The sequence below is a fragment of the Chelon labrosus genome (assembly GCF_963514085.1).
Source record: "Chelon labrosus genome assembly, chromosome: 16".
Taxonomy (NCBI): Eukaryota; Metazoa; Chordata; class Actinopteri; order Mugiliformes; family Mugilidae; genus Chelon; species Chelon labrosus.
In genome coordinates, this window is record NC_140349.1 from 4,220,512 (window position 1) to 4,231,561 (window position 11,050).

Below are 11,050 nucleotides of genomic sequence, written 5' to 3' on the forward strand. Positions count from 1 at the left end.
AAGGGTCTAATATCTGTCCGAGCAATTTTGGCACAGATGGAGGAAGGAATACCTGGCAAACATTGCTCTACAGCGATGGCATGCGCCAAGGCGCAACGTGGATATGGGTGATATTGTGATCATCAAAGAGGAGGACACCCCTCGCAATGAATGGAAACTTGCTAAGGTTGTTGAAGCACATGAGGATGATGACGGACTGGTACGAAAAGTGACAGTGCAGATTGGAGACAGAAAGTTAGGAAAAAAGGGTGAACGCCTCAACCAGCCATCCATTGTTCAAAGACCCATTCAGAAGTTAGTGGTTCTAGTGAGAAGTAGCTAAAAATAGGGGCAAAGGTCAGTTATTGGTTAAATATCACCTTCCTGAGCTAAAAGTGGTCCTTATGTTGTAGTTCATCCTTAATTGGATATTCTTTGTATGTTCACATATAAATTCTATTGTTAAATAGTGTGGAAAATCATTTGGTTAACTTTCAAATTTCAAATGAGTGTTATGGGAAACAACAGACCAAGACTTGGAAATTACCATTAATTATTCAATGAAGAGTGTAAGTGTATTTCACGTCTCCATTTGTGTTAATCAAAGGTAATTTGGTGGGAGTGTAGCTGACACCCGCACTATGGCTATGTGTCACCATGGCAACACCAGAAGTTAGGGTGAGATAGGTATATTTTATTTCTGATTGTATTTGTTTATTGTTTACATAAATTTATGATGAAACCTTCTGCAGTGTAACTTGTGAAAATGATATTGGACTTTACTGAAATTTTTTAAAGATAAAACTGTCGTGAGAGGTCACTTCCGGTTTTGAGTAACGTGAGCGGGAAGATGTGTGTGTGGGAATTGAGGGAGAGAGGAGAATAGAGAGGACTGTCTACTGCTGGCTAACAAGGCGTACACGGTAATTATTTTGAATAACGAAGCTTGTTTACGTTTGCATAAGAGAATCATTTCTGATAACTTTGAATGTGAAATATGTATTTTTTTTGGTTCCAGTTTTCATGGTGTTCTGTAACCTTTGAAGAAAGAATAAAGTGTTGTGGACATCAGTAAGAAGCGTGAATCTTGTGACCAGGGTAGATACACCTTCTTTTAATAATACTAGAGATGCACCGATTACAATTTTCCCGGCCGATTCCGATTTCCGATTTTTCATTGAGTTTGACCTGCCGATACCGATTTTAGCCGATTCCGATTTCATTTTTTCTGACCACTTTACAACAAACACAGAGATTTATTTTCTCTTCTTTAATAGAATATTAATATTATCTTTTCTTTAATAGAACATTTTTTGAACAGATAATCGCTATCACTATAAAAATAGAACTATATAAATTACTCCTGGTGTGGGAAAAAAAATTTAAATAGACCTATTTGTGGAAAAAAATATGTAATATTTGAGTTACATAAAAGCTTTTTATTTGTTTTCTTCCTAATTGTCCTTGAAATAATGGTCAAGAACCCCCCCCACCCCCAACACAAAAATTGTTTGGCCACTGATCAAAATTTGATGTTGCCGTTTGATTTGAAGTTCAGTAGCTCAAAATGTCCGGTCAGACTCAGCATAAGTCCAGTGCTCAGAGAAGGAAAGAAAAGAGAAGAAGAGAAGAAAATAGAGGCCTTAAAGATTTTCTTAACAAATATTTAAAAAAAGTTGGTGACGGTGAAGCTGGGACTAGTAAAGTGAACGCAGGTTAGAAACAGCGCAGCCAACGTTTACCAGCCTTGTAACGTAACCTAACAGGCTAGCTCTAATGCTAACGTCCATTAGCTTGTATAAAAGCCTGAAACAACACGTTATCTTTGACAGAAACAGTTGAGTTTGGTAGCTCCGTCAGAGAGGAGAGAGATCCAGGTGCAGTCAGGTGACAGAGAGAGTGATGCGGGAGGGGCCCGCTGTCTCGGAGCGGAGGGACAGAGTCAGGCTACCGTTGAGAGAAGAGAGAGAGAAGGCGATGTAAATCATGCGGTGCCCGAGTGCATTTGACCGGCAAAAAATCGGCATATGTCAGACTGACCGGCCGGTCTCCGGTCATGGCCGATCACGTGAAAATCGGCCGATTCCGGTCACCAGCCGATAAATCGGTGCATCTCTAAATAATACAGTTCAAAATGCCAATGTGTACCTGGTTTAACGAATGCATTGAGTAACACGGCTTTAGCTTTAGGATGTAGCTAGTATTTTCACACTAATCGGCTCGTTTTCTACCCCGGGATGACGACGGAGGTTGACCGGCCGATTACCTCGGGAGGCCGGTGGCTCGCCTCTGAGATGATCCGCTGCTCCTGCTCCACAGGTGGCGCTTCACTTCTCCGAAAACGTCCGAGCAAATTTCCAGACAGGCGTTATTTGAATAAACTGGTCACATATTGGGGATCTGCACCGTTACTTTCTTGCATGAAAAAATATTAAAACTTAAGTACGTGACGTATTAACAGCTCTAGAGCCACTTAAACGTAATAGTGAGTTGTAATTTGGGTGCATACAAAACGACAACTGTGACAGGGGTCGCTTAAAGGTGCAGTAGGCAGGATTGCGAAAATCCAGGACTTAGCCAAAAAATTTGAACATCGACAACTTCTCAGTCCCTCCCCACTTTCCGCTAAAGCCCAAAAAGGTCTCGCAAGCCCCTCCCCCCACAAGGGAGAGCTGTGCACGATAGAGCGCATGCATATTGGCCCTGTAATACTGTGCACGAGCAGAGAACCGAGAGAGAGCGAGTAAACAAACTAGCATGGAACACACCAACGTAACAACAACAAAATAGTTTTTATAATACCCTTCGTTATTGCTAAATAATTTTAGGTCAAAATATTTAGCAATAGTCAACTTTAGGACAAAACCAAGGTTAGGATGTTTCTGAAAGTAGCCTACATCGGTGATGTTTGCTATCACTAACAGTTAGAAGCATTCATTGTGGCGTTTTATTCCACAGTTTAGACTTATCAATTTGCTATGTGGTAGATATATGACCGCTACCTGTTGATGTGGTTAGACGTTTGAGAGTGAAGCTGAGGCACAGGCCTCGGAGGAGGATTACGTCCCGGCTCCTTCTACACGCCCGCGGACAAGTGGTGCGAGGTGGTGGAGGGAGGGGAGGGCGCTATGAAATGCGTGTCCATGAGCAGTGATTGACACTCTGTTAGATACACCCCTGGACGTGATTGGTGCATCTGGATGTGGAGCGGTGGATGTCTTGCAAATCGCGCTACAGGCTCTAGGAGGGGCCAGAGGAGCCAATTTTTTTTTTAAATGACCTGCTTTATGCAATTATACTTGAACATAGGGTCAGTTTCAGCAAATATGACAGAAAGTTAGTTTTATAAAAGTTGCCTACTGCACCTTTAAAGGAACAGTATGTAAGATTGTGGCCAAAACTGGCCAAAACTGGTACTGCAATCACTTTCAAAATACTGTAGAACGGTGTATCCCCTCCAACCTCCCCCCTGACTCAAGGTTGCCAGGTTACCGAGGTAACGTTAGGCTACTCAATACGTCTCAATTGACCTTTGGCTAAGCCCCGCCCTAGAATGCAGATTGACCAATCACAGCTCCCACAGGGGTCCGACACTTTTTCACAGCGCTCCATTGACTTTAACGCAGGCGCCTCGTATTTTCGGTCTCGGCAGGCTATACTGTCGGTATATATCCCGGGTATGGATAAGCCCAATGATGTGCGCGCAAAACCCTGTGGAGCTAACCAAAACATCACCGTTACAGCTTAAGTTGCATAGTTGTTAAAACGCTAGCACACGCTGAAGAAATACAACGTTATACGTGCGTAACGTTAGTCCGTTTGCTTCGTAATAACGATTTTAGAAGTGAATAGAGACGTACCCAGCTTTGCATGAACAGTGTTGCTCCTTGATATTGTCAGTCCCAGCCTCCGTCTCGATTAATAGGATATGCGGTGGTTCATTTTTTGACTGTGACCGGTATGCTTTTGCCTCTGTTTGGATGCCTTGTTGTTCGTTGCGTTTCACTTGTATGTCCTGAATATAGCCTTCGAACGCATATTGCAGCCCCTTTTGCCTACTTCCATCGGACACTTTATTTGCTGCTTTATAAAAGTTTGACAAAAGTTCAGCAGGAAGAGCTGTCACAGCATAAGCCATGTTGATACCAGAGCCTTACAGATAACCAGAAAACCACAGCCCAGAAGAGAATGTCGGACGTAGCAACAGTAACTAAGGGGGGACTGACAATATCAAGGAGCAACACTGTTCATGCAAAGCTGGGTACGTCTCTAATCACTTCTATAATCGTTATTACGAAGCAAACTGACTAACGTTACGCACGTATAACGTTGTATTTCTTCAGCGTGTGCTAGCGTATCAACAGCTATGCAACTTAAGCTGTAACAGTGATGTTTTGGTTAGCTCCACAGGGTTTTGCGCGCACATCATTGGGCTTATCCATACCCTGGATATATACCGACAGTATAGCCTGCCGAGACCGAAAATATGAGACGCCTGCGTTAAAGTCAATGGAGCGCTGTGAAAAAGTGTCGGACCCCTGTGGGTGCTGTGATTGGTCAATCTACATTCTAGGGCGGGGCTTAGCCAAAGGTGAATTACGTTTCACATTGCCATAATCGACGTGCTAATGTTGTTTTCCTCGGCGTTTCAGCATAATCGCCGTTTTTATTTCCCAAACAATTCCTTACCTTTTCAATTCGATGACCCACCTCCTCTGTATGCGCTAACGTAACATTACTTTGCACGAACATGCATAACTTTGTTTGACTGTCGTGAATATTTTAAATGTCCATTTACATTATGTACAAGTAAGTTAGCCAGGAGAAAATTAGCAACGTTGGCGTCTGTCTTCAAATTCTTCTCCGTTTTCAGCCGTCTCTATCTTTCAAAGGCATCTCCTATACAAATCCTTGTTTTATTTCGGACTTTGTCACGATGTAGTTCGGATTCATAACGAGGTCTTAGGTTTAGTAATACATGTTTTATCCGACACGTTCGTAGCTGCAGCTGTGGTAACTAGAGCAGAGCTGGCAACCCGGATGACGAAACTCTACTGACTTCGTGATTAGTAGATAGGTGGAGGGTGGCGCCTCAGACCAAAACACAACATGACAACATCAACATCAGTTGAGGGCTGCAACTCTCACTTTTAAATGACAATATCCTGGCCTGACCACTGTTGTCAGTGATATAAGTATTTGAAATGAACATGATTTCTTCATGTCTAGTGACATATCAGGGCCATTTTATGATTAATTGAAATACATTTCTTACTGTTCCTTTAACTTTGAAACGTAACATCCCTGCAAACATTTCATCAACCTGGGGGTTGACGGCAGGTCTAAGGGGCGACCTCTAGCGTGAAACGAGTTTAAAATAGGTCTAGGTTGCACCTCGACCACAAACGAACTAGATCAGCCTTTCTCAAACTGTGGTACGCGTACCACTAGTGGTACGCGGGCTCCCTCTAGTGGTACGCAAAATAATACTTATACTAAAATAAAATAAAATACATTTAAAAGGTGAAACACGATTTAATATATGAGAATGTATGAAAAAAAAAACTATCAACCGATGACAAAAAATGGAAGGAAATTAAGACAATAAATAAGTTAATAATTTTAAAAATCCGCAAGTGTTTCTGGGTAACGTTAGCCGATATATGTAATATTCCCGCCGTTACAGGCGCCGTTTGTAGCTGGGCTGTGATGGGAAGATGGTTTAGTTACCGTAATAACAAGGACTTTAAAAATGAAGCGTACGACAAAACTATTGTCGTGGCTTAAATCAAAGACAGACGTGCAACAGGAGATAACAACAACCGAAGAGGAGGACGTGTGTGAGCCGAGCACAAGCGCGAACAGTGATGCCAGTACCAGCACCACAACATCTGCTACTGTTAGCAAAAAACGCAGTGCATTTTAATTGATTTTTTTATTTAAGTAAAGTTTATGATTTTCCAATTTTAAACACAGTGTTCCATCTGTGTATGATTGTTACCGTGGCCAACAATATTAAATAAACTTGTTAAATAAAACTTTTAAAATGTTTTTCATGAAAACTTTGGCCTACTCCGCTACTGTACTTTAATGTTGGTCATTAGGTGGTACTTGGAGAGCCAAGTATTTTCTCAGGTGGTACCAAGTGTAAAAAGTTTGAGAACCACTGAACTAGATGAAAAAATTAAATGTATACAACCAATCGGGTAAGAGCCCTTCTAACCAATCAGAGGCGAAAAGGGCGGGACCTTCTACTTCAAACCTGGCAGCGGAACACGACTGCAGAGAAGCCAGCACGGCACGTACCGAACAGTTTTTTCGGTAAGTTCGTTGACATAAAACATTAGAGACGGTTTATATGTGTTCATATGCAACTTTCTGTGTTTTGAAAAGTGGCATTGACAGTGGCAGTGCGTTATGTGTTTAACTGTCGAGTGGGTTTCAAGCTAGCTGCTCACTCGGCTAACATAAACAGAGCTCTGCAGTGTGCTTTCTGACTAATATTCTGATATTTTTGGACTATTGGAGTTTAGAAATCCAGACATAAATCAGTGAAGCACTTATACAGACCAGCTGACATGGAGGTGTCCAGAAAATGCATTTTTTCCCCAAGATAATTTGAAAATGTTAATTTATCTTCATAAAAAAAAAAAAAAAAAAACAATAGTAGCCTAATCTATTGATTAGCTGTTAAAATGTTAATATTCAGTGGATTGTGAACATAAAAATTTGACTCCCAATGCAATGCCTAATTATCTGCTTTGTTAATCAACAATGCTTTTTCTATTTAAAATCCTGTAATGTTTTTATTTTATCATTATCTGGGACTTTTTGGCCTATGTAAATATAACCAAAAAGCAATTTATGTCTGTTTCATGACTTAACATTCATGTGATGTATGTAGTATGTACGTAGGTGAATTAGATGGTATAACAGTGTACAATTTCCCAAGATGTGTTTAAGAATTGTTAAGTAATATACTTCAAATGTTTTTCCAGCTTCACATGACAGAGTGAGGATCTCCACTCCAGGTGAAGGAGCCATTGATAGGAGGGAGAGGGGGCCAGAGGAGATCGTGATCGCCTACAAAGTGTTTTTCAACTGTGTTGGTGTTAACAGTTTTGGTCTCTTTTTTTTTTTTATATGTTTATTGCACATACAGCTAAAAATAAAAAGACCACTGCTGCGATTAAAAATTGGGATTATTCCACCAATGTTGATGTCTAAACTCCTCCTAAGTTTGAAAAGTAGTGTTGTGTTCTAAAATGAATATGAACCTGTTTTCTTTGCATTATACAACGTCTGAAAACAAAAGAACTGTTTTGTCATTTTGACCGGTTGCCATTTTCTGCAAATACATGTTCTAAATGACAATATTTGTATTTCCAATTTGGGAGAAATTTTGTCAGTAGGTTATAGAATGAAACAAAAGTGTTTATTACTCAAACACATAGCTATGAATAGTAAAACCAGAGGAACTGATCACTTTGAAGTGGTCTCTTAACACTTTCCAGAGCTGTATGTGTAAGACTCATGTTGGTGTCATTGTTTTTTTTTTAGTTTTTCAAAAGTGTTCTGATTGTTTGTGTAATAAAACTTTAAAGAAATTGGACTTTTGTGTTGTCAAACTTATAATTTCCCCCCAAAGGTAGGTTCTGTTAATACATTGTATTTATATAAATGTGTTAATTTATAGCAAAAAATATTTTTAATATAATTTATTATTCATTAAAGGTATGTTTTATCTATATGTAAACACTGTAATTGTTTTTACAGTTAGTCAATTTGAACTGATAACATTTCTACGTTGAACAAACGTTAAAATGACGTCGAGACCTAGACGCAGCCAGGGGCTTTAAAAGTAATGCTGAAATGCAGGTTGAAAAGACGTCAGATCGCAACGTCAACATCTTCTCTACCTGCATTTGTCAACCTCTTTTTAACTCCACTCCACTGCAGAAACAACATCTAAAACTCGACACATACAGCTGTAAAAAATATATATATATATATATCAGAATATTTACACTGGACCATATTTAGAAGGTGAATAATGCGCGTTTAGAAGACATCTGTGTTACAACGTGACGTTGTGGAGACGTTTACGACCGTTAAAAAGACGTCGATTCAATTGAAACGTCGTTTCAATTTTCATTTCAGCATTACTTTTAGACCTCCTGGCGACGTGTACGTTTAGACGCCGTTTCAGCGTTTATTAGACGTCAAAATGTTTGCAGGGATGAGGTCGTAATTCACCGCTTCTACATCATTGACTGTATATACTGTTCTACATACGACTCGTGGTCGTTTTTTTTGAGGAGAACAGTCTCTTATAATCACATGCTGCTCAGACCCTGTGTTGTTCTTTTTAAACTAGTGTGATGTAATGTGTAGAAATGTATTAACAGGAGGTCAGAGGTCACTGTAAACTACAAATGAACACTCTGGAGCCTGTAGGGACACAGTGACATGTTGTTTTTCCTTCTGTTGCTGATCTGGGACTGAAAACAATTCTGATAAGAATACAAATAACCCTGCTGTATGCAAATACCCTCAATGCATACAGTACTACTCCCCTTCCCCCCCTTGGCAGGTCAGATCACAACCTTGTCCTGTTAACTCCTAAGTATGTCCCGCTTGTCCAACGGCAGCCTGTGTCCAAAAAGACTGTAAGGAGGTGGACACCAGAGGCTGAGGAGGCCCTGCAGGACTGCTTTGAGTACACTGACTGGGAGGCACTCTGCCAGCCTCATGGGGAAGACATCAGCAGCATGGCGGACTGCATCACAGAATACATAAAATTCTGTGAGAATACCGTCATAACACCCCGGACTGCTCGTTGTTACTCCAACAACAAGCCTTGGATTACCAGCGACCTGAGGACTCTGTTGAACGACAAGAGGAGAGCCTTCAGGTCTGGAGACAGGGAGGAGCTAAGGAGGGTACAGCACCAACTGCGGGACAAAATCAGAGAGTGCAAAGACTCCTACAGAAGGAAGCTGGAGGCCAAACTCCAGCAGAAGAACATGAGGGAGGTATGGTCAGGAATGAAGGACATAACGGGCTGTGGGGGGAGAAGCAGGCTGTCTGAGGGTAGCTTGGAGCGTGCGAACGAGCTTAACACCTTCTTCAATAGGTTTAGCTCCAAGACTCCTGTCTCCTCTACCCCTATCCCCCACACCTCCCCACTGCCTCCAACGCGACAACTAAATCTTACCTCAAACTGCTGGCTAAGGCTAAGGTTAAATACAGTAAAATTGTTATTCACGTCGGCAGTAATGACACCCGGTTACGTCAATCGGAGGTCACAAAACTTAATGTGGAATCGGTGTGTAAGTTTGCTAAAACTATGTCGGACTCCGTAGTTTTCTCTGGTCCCCTGCCCAACCTGACCAATGATGACATGTTTAGTCGCACGTCGTCATTCCATCGCTGGTTATCTAGGTGGTGTCCAGAAAACAACGTGGCCTTCATTGACAATTGGCACACTTTCTGGGGAAAGCCTGGTCTGATTAGGCGAGATGGCATCCACCCAACTTTAGCGGGTGCTGCTCTCATCTCTAGGAATATGGCCGATTTTATTAACCCCCCGAAACCATGACAACCCAGAGTTCAGACCAGGAGGCGGAGTTGTAGTCTTACACACTTCTCTGCCGCTTCTCTAGGACTGTCTCACACCCAAAACTCTATCAACTCTATAGATGTTCTGTCTGCTCCCAGATTATTTAAACCAAAAAATAACAACAGAGGAGTTTCTCATAGGAACCTGATACAAATCAGTACAAGTTCATTGGTAGAACAGAAGAATAGGAAAATTAAATGTGGTCTTTTAAATGTCAGATCTCTCTCATCCAAATCTCTTTTAGTGAATGATCTGATAACTGATCATCAGATTGATCTATTTAGTTTGACTGAAACGTGGCTGCAGGATGATGAATATGTTAGTTTAAATGAGTCTACGCCACCCAGTCATAGTAATTATCATATTCCTAGAAGCACAGGTAGAGGAGGAGGAGTGGCAGCAATCTTCCACTCTGATTTATCTATTAATCCTAGACCTAAGGAGAGCTTTAATTCATTTGAAAGTCTTACTCTTAGTCTTCCCCATCCAGACCAGAAAATACAAAAAACAATTCTTTTTGTTGTGGTGTATCGCCCACCTGCTCCTTATTCTGAGTTTTTAGCTGAATTCTCTGAGTTTTTATGTGATTTAGTTCTTAGAACAGATAAAGTCATTATAGTAGGTGACTTTAACATCCATGTTGATGTTGTCAGTGACAGCCTTAGCTCCTCATTTACATCATTATTAGATTCAATTGGCTTTTCTCAGAATGTAAACGGATCAACTCACAGTTTTAATCACACCTTAGATCTTGTCCTAACATATGGCATAGAAACTGAAGGTTTAACAGTATTTACTCATAACCCTCTTTTGTCTGATCATTTCCTCATAACCTTTGAATTTGCAATAATGGATTACACAGGAACTGAAAAGACATTTCATTACAGTAGATGTTTGTCTGATGATGCTGTAACTAGATATAAAGAATTAATTCCTTCTTTATTTACCTCAGTGCCATGTACCAATGTTGTGGACGACAGCAACCACAATTTAACCCCTGCACTAATAGATTATTTTGTCGATGGCACTGCAGCCTCGCTTAGTTCAACTTTAAACTTAGTTGCTCCTCTGAAAAAGAAGGTCATAAATAGGAGGAGGCTAGCTCCGTGGTATAATTCACAGTTGCGCAGTTTAAAACAGGCAGTCCGAAAGCTAGAAAGAATTTGGCATTCTACTAATTCTGAAGAAGCTCGCATAGCCTGGAAAGATAGTTTAACAACTTATAAAAAAGCTCTCAGTAGTATTAGAACAGCATATTATTCATCATTAATAGAAGAAAACAAGAACAACCCCAGATTTCTTTTCAGCACTGTAGCCAGGCTGACAAAGAGCCACAGCTCTGTTGAGCCATCTATTCCTTTAGCCCTCAGTAGTAATGACTTCATGAGCTTCTTTACTAATAAAATTGTCGGCATTAGAGAAAATATTCAAGGAATCCTTCCAACAGCT